General features: G+C 45.1%; 1 pseudogene; it reads left to right on the top strand.

The window, feature by feature from the left end:
* LOC134615244 (pepsin A-3-like) overlaps positions 1–12,271 on the top strand; it is a 135,990-nt pseudogene extending 123,719 nt beyond the window's left edge.
* The last annotated feature ends 294 nt before the right edge of the window (positions 12,272–12,565 follow it).

Here is a 12,565-nt window from a genome sequence, read left to right as displayed (position 1 = left end):
GCCTGGTTGCTAGCCTCCTGCCCGCTGACTATGGCCCCTGGACGTGTTGCACTTTAGAAACTATATTTGGGCAGGTAATAATTTGTATTGCTGCTGCTGGCCCTTTAAAAGCAGTGATGGACATATTGGGACTTTTGGGACTAATGTCCCTTTAAGACTTTGTAACATATCCCAGTAATACTGTCTTAAATATTATGTAGGTATTTATGTGTTCAGTTAAACTGGGGATATGTAGAAATGTGTGTTTTATGTGTTAAATGTATCAGTAGGTAATTTTATGTCTTTTACTGTCTTTTTGCAACCATGTGGTTAATGGAGTCTGACTCTAGTCCTAGATAATTGAATTACTTCTCCAATTATCTCCAGGGCAGAAGGGAGGAAGCCGGGATGCATTGTGGGGGATGTTTTACTTCTGTTTGAGCCAGATTGTGCCATGCTGCAAGCCCAGGCCCAAAAGATACTTTTAGTAACTTTTAAACCCCTGGTCGGATTCATGCCATTTTTTAATATGTTGTTCCCCTGAATGGATTGATTGTGGATATGTATTTTTATGCGAATGTGATGTATGGTTTTAAAGTTATGGAAGTTGTGTAAAAGTATATTTTAAACTGTATGCATAATGGGATTATGTGTCACACTAAGGGGAGGGGATGTGTGGGAGGTAACATCTATGTCATTGGTTATTTTATGCCTCCCCCTGGGTGTGGCCTGTATGTGTGAGTTGGAAATAAAAGCCAGACTGGGTGTCCCAGTCTAGAGTTCCTGTTTTACCCTCAACTTGAGTCCTGTGTCTTATTGGGGGAATCTGCTACAAGGGATTGCTATGCTAGGCATATTCCCTTGCTATAATCACTGAGCTCTTGTAAGAGCTTGTTCCTGCTTCGTTCTGAAGGGAGATAGCTGCAGCCTGCGGTGCTTATGGTGTCTGGTGGAGTGCTTGGAGTCCTCTGGAAGCGCTAGGAGCATCTTTCAACGGAGGTACCCAGTCGGGGTGCCAGTGGATCCGTTACATTGGTGGCAGCGGTGGGATGGCGTCCTAGTGCGAGGAGAAGCAGCTCAGAGACACCGGTAACGTGTGGAGTTGTGCAGCGTCCCTATCTGCAGCAACATAATGGAACCAGCAGTGGCTACAGCAAGCATGGCGTATAGCTACTCCGTACTAGAGTTTGGCACGATGGTAGGGTTGCGCCTGAAGTTTTACGGACCCAATCCAGAGGAGAAATACGTGCGGTTCGTGTGGGACATGGTGACCCGGAACCTACAACACAGGGCGTTGAGGGAAGGCCAGTGGGCACGTTGGGAGAAACTCCAGCCACAGGTAGAGTGGGACGAGGAAGAAACCGAAGTGGCCGGTGGAGATGGGACCGAGGTCTCTCTACCGGCCCTACAGGGATGCTGGGCACCCGGCCCAGATCCCCAGCGGCAGTATGTTTTACAGGGAGGGGAGACAGTCGGTCTCACTCCTCAGCGGCAGAATGGGTTATTGGAGGAAGAGACAACCGGTCTCCCTCCCCAACAGCAACCAGAGGTACCCGAGGTAGAGGACCTCATAGACTGGTCCTGGGAGGACCCCCTGCAGGCAGGTGGAGATGGGACCGAGATCTCTCCACCGGCCCTACAGGGATGCTGGGCAACCGGCCCAGATCCCCAACTAGAGCTGGAGTTACAGAAAGTGGAGAGCATCGACCTCCCCCCCCAGCAGCAGGACAATGTATTGGGAGGAGAGACAGTCAGTCTCCCTCCACAAAGGCGGAAAGTATGTATGGGAGAGGAGCTTGCTACCACCTCTCCCCAGCAGCGGATCATTGATGTGCAGGGAATAGGGAGCCCAGTCTCCTTTCCCCAGCAGCAGGGCACTGTATTGGGAGGAGAGACAGTCAGTCTCCCTCCACAAAGGCGGAAAGTATGTATGGGAGAGGAGATTGTTACCACCTCTCCCCAGCGGCGGATCATTAATGTACAGGTAATAGAGAGCCCAGTCTCCATTCCCCAGCGGCAGAGTGTTCTAATGGGAGAGGAGCTGGTTACCACCTCTCCCCAGCGGCAGCTTAATGTACCAGGGGGAGACTGTAAGCCCCACACCTGTGCAGATGGGACCGTGGTCTCTGCACTTCCAGCACAGGGGGTAGGGACGGTCGGTCCTGCCCCCCCACAACAGGGCTGTTTAGCCAAAGGGGAGACAGTCTGTCTCCAGCAGCAGAGCTGTGTAACTAAAGGGGAGACAGTCGGTCTCCAGCAGCAGAGTTGTGTAACTCAAGGGGAGACAGTCGGTCTCCAGCAGCAGAGCTGTGTAACTAAAGGGGAGACAGTCGGTCTCCAGCAGCAGAGCTGTGTAACTCAAGGGGAGACAGTCGGTCTCCAGCAACCAGGCTCCAACCAGACTACTCCCGTGGTAGTGCTGGCAACAGGACAGAGTACCGCTGGTCTCTGCCCCCTCAGCAACCTACCAAGGCAGCCTACCAGTCCCCCACACAGCCGTGGTGAGGCACCTGAACCTGGACAAGATTCTCCCTCACCCAGGTGTAGTAACGGTTTATTGTGGGTGGGTTGCTGGACTAACCAGGGCACTGACCGGCAGGAGGTCAGATACCCTGTTAGTCTAATTGGAAAAGGGGAGAATTGTGGCGAAACCAACTTCGCCACTGTGAACTGGAGAAGCCTGGTTGCTAGCCTCCTGCCCGCTGACTATGGCCCCTGGACGTGTTGCACTTTAGAAACTATATTTGGGCAGGTAATAATTTGTATTGCTGCTGCTGGCCCTTTAAAAGCAGTGATGGACATATTGGGACTTTTGGGACTAATGTCCCTTTAAGACTTTGTAACATATCCCAGTAATACTGTCTTAAATATTATGTAGGTATTTATGTGTTCAGTTAAACTGGGGATATGTAGAAATGTGTGTTTTATGTGTTAAATGTATCAGTAGGTAATTTTATGTCTTTTACTGTCTTTTTGCAACCATGTGGTTAATGGAGTCTGACTCTAGTCCTAGATAATTGAATTACTTCTCCAATTATCTCCAGGGCAGAAGGGAGGAAGCCGGGATGCATTGTGGGGGATGTTTTACTTCTGTTTGAGCCAGATTGTGCCATGCTGCAAGCCCAGGCCCAAAAGATACTTTTAGTAACTTTTAAACCCCTGGTCGGATTCATGCCATTTTTTAATATGTTGTTCCCCTGAATGGATTGATTGTGGATATGTATTTTTATGCGAATGTGATGTATGGTTTTAAAGTTATGGAAGTTGTGTAAAAGTATATTTTAAACTGTATGCATAATGGGATTATGTGTCACACTAAGGGGAGGGGATGTGTGGGAGGTAACATCTATGTCATTGGTTATTTTATGCCTCCCCCTGGGTGTGGCCTGTATGTGTGAGTTGGAAATAAAAGCCAGACTGGGTGTCCCAGTCTAGAGTTCCTGTTTTACCCTCAACTTGAGTCCTGTGTCTTATTGGGGGAATCTGCTACAAGGGATTGCTATGCTAGGCATATTCCCTTGCTATAATCACTGAGCTCTTGTAAGAGCTTGTTCCTGCTTCGTTCTGAAGGGAGATAGCTGCAGCCTGCGGTGCTTATGGTGTCTGGTGGAGTGCTTGGAGTCCTCTGGAAGCGCTAGGAGCATCTTTCAACGGAGGTACCCAGTCGGGGTGCCAGTGGATCCGTTACAGTCTCCCACTGTCCCTTTAAGAGCGCGCCCGAGACGCGCGGCGCGCTCTTAGTGTCGGGCGGGACATGTGACCGCTTCTCGCGGTCACTGCCCGCCTGACTGATCCCATCGTTGGCTGAGCCGCGCGCGGCTCGTGCAGGAGCAGGACCGCGCGCGGCGAGAAGGGAGGACCCCGGCCGGCCCCTGGAGAGGGTAAGTACCGCTACAGTACCCCCCCCTGAAGACACGCCCACCGGGCGGGGAGGAGCAGGCCTGGCAGGAAAACGAGCGTGGAAAGAACGCACAAGGCGAGGAGCGTGAACAGCGTCAGCGGAAATCCAACTGCGTTCCTCAGGCCCATAGCCCTTCCAATGTACCAGATATTGGAGGCGACCCCGAAGCAAACGAGAGTCAATTACAGCCGCCACTTCAAACTCCTCATGGCCCTCCACCGAAACCGGAGGAGGAGGAGGGACATGCCGAGTATAACGGTTGCACAGGAGGGGTTTTAACAAGGAGGTATGAAACACGTTAGGAATGCGTAAATTTTTTGGAAGATCCAATGCATACGAGACAGGATTAACCACATGCAAGATACGAAAAGGACCAATAAAACGAGGGGCCAACTTCATAGAAGGCACACGAAGACGAATATTGCGAGTAGAAAGCCAAACCCGGTCTCCCACAGCATAGGATGGAGCCGCCCTGCGATGCTTGTCTGCCTGAACCTTCTGACGAGCAGCTGAGGCCACCAAAGAACACTGAACCTGCTCCCAAGTATTACGTAGACTAGCCAAATGTTCGTCCAGAGCTGGCATGCCCTGTAAGGAGAATGCAGCTGGAAGAACCACGGGATGCCGGCCATAAACAACGTAAAAAGGGCTGTTACCGGAGGATTCATGAGCAGCATTATTACGAGCAAACTCAGCCCAAGGAAGCAGGTCAGCCCAATTGTTCTGATGGTGGGACACGAAACAGCGAAGATACTGCTCCAGAGATTGGTTGGCACGTTCAGCAGCTCCATTAGACTGGGGGTGGTAGGCTGAAGAAAACGAGAGGGAGATACCCATCTCAGTACAAAACGCTCTCCAGAATCTGGAAATAAACTGGCTACCCCTATCGGACACGATCGAAGTGGGAATACCATGCAACCGAAACACCTCCCCGGCAAAGATAGAGGCAAGTTCCTTAGATGATGGCAATTTGAGAAGAGACACAAAATGAGCCATCTTAGAAAAACGATCCACAATCATCAGGATGACAGTTTTACCATTAGAGGGAGGTAATTCAACAATAAAATCCATGGATATATTGGACCATGGCCTCTCGGGTATGGGCAACGGATGCAACAACCCACAAGGAACTCTGTGGGAGGACTTCATACTGGCACAAGTGCTACAGGCATTAACGTAATCGGTGACGTCCTTGCGCAAGGAAGCCCACCAGAAATATCTAGAAACTGCTGAGACTGTCTTAGAAATACCAGGGTGTCCAGCAGTTCTAGTGTCATGATATAATGACAAGATGTCTCGTCTCTCTGGTATATCAACGAATAGCTTATCAGCAGGCCTCTCCTCAGGAGCCAAGTTTTGTTTAGCCTGAATAGTTTGTAAGAGAGAAGACGAAATAGAAAGAACAGTAGTCGCTATTATTCTGTCAGGCGGAATGACAGGGGTAACATCGACCTCGAGTTCGTCAGTAGTTTCGAATTGTCTGGACAGAGCGTCAGCTTTAGTATTACGATCACCCGGTCTGTAAGTGATTATGTAATTAAAACGAGACAAAAAGAGAGACCACCTGGCCTGCCTAGAAGACAATCTTTTTGCTTCACTAAGGTATGAGAGGTTTTTGTGATCCGTTAAAATGAGGATAGGATCCCTGGTACCCTCTAGCAGATGTCTCCATTCCTTGAGCGCCAAAATGATAGCAAGGAGTTCACGATTGCCTACATCATAATTCCTCTCTGCTTTGGACATCTGTCTGGAAAAGAAGCCACAAGGGTGTAACGGCTTTTCAGGTGAATCTCTTTGAGACAAGATAGCACCTACCCCTATCTCAGAAGCATCAACCTCAAGAATAAAGGGCAGTGAAGGGACAGGATGCTGTAAAACAGGAGCAGAGGCAAATGTAGCTTTCAAGAATTCAAAGGCCTCGAGTGCTTCTGGTTTCCAGACATGAGTATTACCATCCTTCTTGGTCATTCTGGTTATAGGCGCTACAATGGCAGAAAATCCTTTAATAAAACGCCTATAATAATTAGAGAACCCCAGAAAACGCTGAATGGCTTTCAAACCCTGGGGCAGAGGCCATTCCATAATGGCAGACAGTTTCTTGGGATCCATACGAAAACCCTTGGCAGAGATTATATAACCCAAGAATTGGACTTCAGATTGATCAAATGAACATTTTTCGAGTTTGCAATAGAGACCGTTAACCAGAAGAGTTCTCAACACTAATTTAACATGCATGTGATGAGTCTGTAAATCATTAGAATAAATTAATATGTCGTCCAAGTATACTATAACGAATGTATGTATAAATTGACGTAGGACATCATTAATAAATTCTTGAAAAACTGCTGGGGCGTTACAAAGACCAAAGGGCATCACAGTGTACTCGTAGTGGCCACTCCTGGTATTGAAAGCAGTCTTCCACTCGTGATCCTTTTTGATACGTATGAGGTTGTAAGCACCCCTAAGGTCCAATTTAGTAAAAACTGTGGCCTGTTTAAGCCTATCAAAAAGTTCTGTGATCAAAGGTATGGGGTACGCATTTTTGACGGTGATTTTATTAAGGCCCCTATAGTCAATACAAGGCCTTAATTCGCCATCTTTCTTAGACACAAAGAAGAACCCAGCCCCTGCCGGGGAAGAGGATCTTCTTATAAATCCCTTCTCTAGAGATTCCTTGATATATTCCTCCATAACCAGATTCTCCTGAGGAGATAAAGGATATATTCTCCCTTTGGGAGGCATCGTACCAGGTAATAAATTAATTGCACAATCGTAAGGCCTGTGAGGTGGCAATCTTTCAGCCTCCCTTTTATCAAAAACAGATTTAAGAGACAGGTACTGAGGGGGTATGACCGTAGGCACGGGAGGAATATGAGTAGAATTCAAAGGGGTGACTTTAACAACACAAGACTCTTGGCAAGAATCACTCCAAGAAACTATTTGTCCTGACTCCCAATCAATGGTGGGATTATGAGTACGTAACCAAGGATACCCTAACACGAGGTGAGAGGAAGGAGAAGTAATGATCTGAAACCGAATGGTCTCAGAGTGTAACACCCCTGTAGACATATGTAGGGGAACAGTCTCATGTGTGATAATTGGAGAGCATAATGGTCTACCATCTATGGCCTCAACGGCCAAGGGTGTCTCCTTCTCTCTGGTAGGTATGTTATTCTCCTTGACAAAACTGGAATCAATAAAGTTTTCGGCCGCTCCGGAATCAACCAGGGCTAGTATATTCCCTGCTATGCAGTCACTATCAAGGTGCAGGGAAACAGGAAGAAGTAACTTATTAAGAGGCAAATGTGAGGACTGTGATGTCACACCCAAGGCCAGTCCTCTATACGGTCTTAGGTGCGATAGTTTCCCGGACGCACGGGACATTCTTGTCTCATATGACCCCTCCTACCACAATAAAGACAAAGTCCCTCCTTTCTCCTATAAAGCTTTTCAGCGTCGGTAAGTTTAGCAACCCCTAACTGCATAGGTTCCTCCTCAGAACCTTTAGATCCCTCGGGAATCTCAGCTCTAGGGGAGTTAAAGGGAACAAAATGTCTATTTCTGGACCTGGTATATAACCTGTCACGGATCCTGTTATCTATATCGATAAGATAGTCAATCAGGTCCTCCAGGGGTACAGGGAGGTCCTTAGCTGCTACCTCATCTAAGATAGTATCAGACAGACCTTCCATAAAGGCAGTAGTAAGGCCATTATTAGTCCAATCTACCTGTGAGGCAAGGGTCCGGAACTGAATAGCATAATCGGCTACAGATTTAGATCCTTGCTTTATTCTCATTAATGCCCTGGCGGCATTTTTTGACCTTTTAGTCGTGTCAAATGTTCTACGGAACGCTGTGAGGAAGCTATTGAAGTCGTGTACCATAGGCCCATTAGCCTCCCAAATAGGATTTGCCCATTCTAGTGCCTTATCCGTAAGCTGGTGCATAAGAAAACCCACCTTAGATCTGTCAGTGGGAAATGAACGTGGGTACATTTCGAAGTGGAATTCCACTTGATTAAGGAATCCCCTACATGTCTTAGCGTCCCCTCCATACCTAGGTGGCGGGGTTAGATGTGCAGAAGCATTAGACATATTAGCTGTGTCCGGTATAGGGTTTACAGGAGGCGTAGGTACAGGTACCGGAACAGATCTGGATAACAGTGTCTGGATGGCTTGAGCCATTTGATCCATACGGTGATCCTGTTCTGCGAATCTAGCCTCATGAGTGGCCATCTGTTGACCTAAACCTGCGGGGTCCATGGCCCTATCGTAATGTCACGGTAATATACCCCAACACGCAGGAATAGTTCACAGTCAAGAGACAAGAAACAGAGTTCGTCTTACCGGACCTTAGAATGGCCGGACTAGGACGAGAGAAAGACAGAGTCAGAACAAGCCGAGGTCAAGGGAACTGAGAGACAGCGTAACGTAGAACAAGCCGAGGACTGGTACACAGAGGACAAAACAGCGGATAAGCAAGCAAGGATAAGGAGAGAGCGGAGTCAGGAACAAAGCCAAGGTCAAGCACCAAAAAACCAACTGAACGATACAAGCACTAAAGGGAACTGGACAGAAACCACGATAGGGCAAAGAGCAAGGGAAACAGGTGAGTATAAATACCCTTAAGGTTCACTTTGATTGGCCCCTGTCATATCCACGCCCCCAAAACGTGAGTGTATGGGGAATGTGGCCTGACAGGGGCCAATGGGAGACTGATTCTAATTTAGTCTCCCACTGTCCCTTTAAGAGCGCGCCCGAGACGCGCGGCGCGCTCTTAGTGTCGGGCGGGACATGTGACCGCTTCTCGCGGTCACTGCCCGCCTGACTGATCCCATCGTTGGCTGAGCCGCGCGCGGCTCGTGCAGGAGCAGGACCGCGCGCGGCGAGAAGGGAGGACCCCGGCCGGCCCCTGGAGAGGGTAAGTACCGCTACAGAGCTGAACTTCTCTGAGATTTGTGACATGCTGGCAATTTAATTTCGTATCTTGTGGAAACTTGAATAAATAATTTTGTCATCTGTCAGATTGGTGCACTATGTCCTTGTGTCTCTCCTTTATATTTAAGGTTTAAAAGAAGATTTAGACCTTCATTGAATTTTAAAGAAACCTTTTTCTGTCTGCAATTTAACTCCATCCTGTGAGTGCATTATATATCTGCGCACTGGATGGTGTTTTAAACACCCTACACCATCCTTTTGTTATATTGTTTTATAGATTGTATTTGTATATGTACTGAATTAGAAGACTGAAGGGATCTTCTTACAATCTTATTTAGGGTAAATTTTATTTTATCTTTGTTTACCCACTGGGGCACACGTGTGTTATATATATATTTTTTTCTTATATTATGACCCAGGAAGGATCTCTAACAGCCATCTGAGGAGTGGCCAGTGAAGTTATCACTAGGCTGTAACGTAAACACTGCATTTTCTCTGAAAAGACAGTGTTTACAGCAAAAAGCCTGAAGGTAATGATTCTACTCACCACAACAAATTCAATAAGCTGTAGTTGTTCTGGTGACTATAGTGTCCCTTTAATGAAGGATCAGCTACAAACTCTCTTTGTTCTCTGGATTTTATGTCCATTGGTCATTTCTTTTTGTTTTATGTATTATTTGTTATACCTGGTGCATTCTGTGTGATATTATTTGTTATACCCTGTGCATTCTGTGTGCTATTATTTGTTATACCCGGTGCATTCTGTGTGATATTATTTGTTATACCAGGTGCATTCGGTGTGTGATACTATTTGTTATACCCGGTGCCTTCGGTGTGATATTATTTGTTATACCCGGTGCATTCGGTGTGATATTATTTGTTATACCCGGTGCATCCGGTGTGATATTATTTGTTATACCCGGTGCATTCGGTGTGATATTATTTGTTATACCCAGCGCATTCGTTGTGATATTTTTTGTTATACCCGGTGCATTCTGTGTGATATTATTTGTTATACCCTGTGCATTCTGTGTGATATTATTTGTTATACCAGGTGCATTCGGTGTGTGATACTATTTGTTATACCCGGTGCCTTCGGTGTGATATTATTTGTTATACCCGGTGCATTCGGTGTGATATTATTTGTTATACCCGGTGCATCCGGTGTGATATTATTTGTTATACCCGGTGCATTCGGTGTGATATTATTTGTTATACCCAGCGCATTCGTTGTGATATTTTTTGTTATACCCGGTGCATTCTGTGTGATATTATTTGTTATACCCTGTGCATTCTGTGTGATATTATTTGTTATACCAGGTGCATTCGGTGTGTGATACTATTTGTTATACCCGGTGCCTTCGGTGTGATATTATTTGTTATACCCGGTGCATTCGGTGTGATATTATTTGTTATACCCGGTGCATCCGGTGTGATATTATTTGTTATACCCGGTGCATTCGGTGTGATATTATTTGTTATACCCGGCGCATTCGTTGTGATATTTTTTGTTATACCCGGTGCATTCTGTGTGATATTATTTGTTATACCCGGTGCATTCGGTGTGATATTATTTGTTATACCCGGTGCATCCGGTGTGATATTATTTGTTATACCCGGTGCATTCGGTGTGATATTATTTGTTATACCCAGCGCATTCGATGTGATATTTTTTGTTATACCCGGTGCATTCTGTGTGATATTATTTGTTATACCCTGTGCATTCTGTGTGATATTATTTGTTATACCAGGTGCATTCGGTGTGTGATACTATTTGTTATACCCGGTGCCTTCGGTGTGATATTATTTGTTATACCCGGTGCATTCGGTGTGATATTATTTGTTATACCCGGTGCATCCGGTGTGATATTATTTGTTATACCCGGTGCATTCGGTGTGATATTATTTGTTATACCCAGCGCATTCGTTGTGATATTTTTTGTTATACCCGGTGCATTCTGTGTGATATTATTTGTTATACCCTGTGCATTCTGTGTGATATTATTTGTTATACCAGGTGCATTCGGTGTGTGATACTATTTGTTATACCCGGTGCCTTCGGTGTGATATTATTTGTTATACCCGGTGCATTCGGTGTGATATTATTTGTTATACCCGGTGCATCCGGTGTGATATTATTTGTTATACCCGGTGCATTCGGTGTGATATTATTTGTTATACCCGGCGCATTCGTTGTGATATTTTTTGTTATACCCGGTGCATTCTGTGTGATATTATTTGTTATACCCTGTGCATTCTGTGTGATATAATTTGTTATACCCGGTGCTTCGTGTGATATTATTTGTTATACCCAGTTCATTCTGTGTGATATAATTTGTAATACCCGATGCTTCATGTGATATTATTTGTTATACCCGGTGCATTCAGTGTGATATTATTTGTTATACCCGGTGCATTTGGTGTGATATTTTTTGTTATACCCGGTGCATTCGGTGTGATATTTTTTGTTATACCCAGTGCATTCTGTGTGATATTATTTGTTATACCCTGTGCATTCTGTGTGATATAATTTGTTATACCCGGTGCATTCGGTGTGATATTTTTTGTTATACCCAGTGCATTCGGTGTGATATTATTTGTTATACCCGGTGCATTCGGTGTGATATTATTTGTTATACCCAGTGCATTCTGTGTGATATTATTTGTTATACCCGGTGCATCCGGTGTGATATTATTTGTTATACCCGGTGCATTCGGTGTGATATTATTTGTTATACCCTGTGCATTCTGTGTGATATAATTTGTTATACCCGGTGCTTCGTGTGATATTATTTGTTATACCCGGTTCATTCTGTGTGATATAATTTGTTATACCCGATGCTTCGTGTGATATTATTTGTTATACCCGGTGCATTCAGTGTGATATTATTTGTTATACCCGGTGCATTCGGTGTGATATTTTTTGTTATACCCATTGCATTCTGTGTGATATTATTTGTTATACCCTGTGCATTCTGTGTGATATTATTTGTTATACCCGGTGCATTCGGTGTGATATTTTTTGTTATACCCAGTGCATTCTGTGTGATATTATTTGTTATACCCTGTGCATTCTGTGTGATATAATTTGTTATACCCGGTGCATTCGGTGTGATATAATTTGTTATACCCGGTGCTTCGTGTGATATAATTTGTTATACCCGGTGCTTCGTGTGATATTATTTGTTATGCCCTGTGCTTCGTGTGATATTATTTGTTATATAATGTTTGACATATATCTTTCTTTGTGCAGTTTCCTGGTTCCTGCAGCAGTGGATTTCAAACAACGTCTGGACTCTGGATCCTGGGAGATATCTTTATCCGGGAATATTTTGTTGTTTTTGACAGAGGAAATAATAGGGTGGGATTTGCATCCTCTGTAAAATCATGAGCTTTATTTGACATATTTGTGTCTAATTAATAATTTGGTTTGGAATGTTATATGGAGGTGGATTTGATTACCTGATGACATGCTATAAATTGATGTGGAATTAAAAATAACAATTACATGAAGTGGTGCTTGCTTTCAAATGATTACCATAGAGATATATCTGCCTCTCACTCCCAATTTATTGTAATAACTGCACAAACAGAGAAATAAATTGAATGAGGCTTTCGTTGTCCCATAAAGCAGAGTGCAGTGAAACGCCATCAATGAGTCAGCACACAATTCATTATCCAGAAATGTTAGATGCCATACATTGTGTACCTTGGGTAGTAACAGAAATAACCATTAATAAATAAATAC

The sequence above is a fragment of the Pelobates fuscus genome, chromosome 6 (assembly GCF_036172605.1).
Source record: "Pelobates fuscus isolate aPelFus1 chromosome 6, aPelFus1.pri, whole genome shotgun sequence".
Lineage (NCBI taxonomy): Eukaryota > Metazoa > Chordata > Amphibia > Anura > Pelobatidae > Pelobates > Pelobates fuscus.
This window is presented reverse-complemented; position numbering and strand designations above follow the sequence as displayed.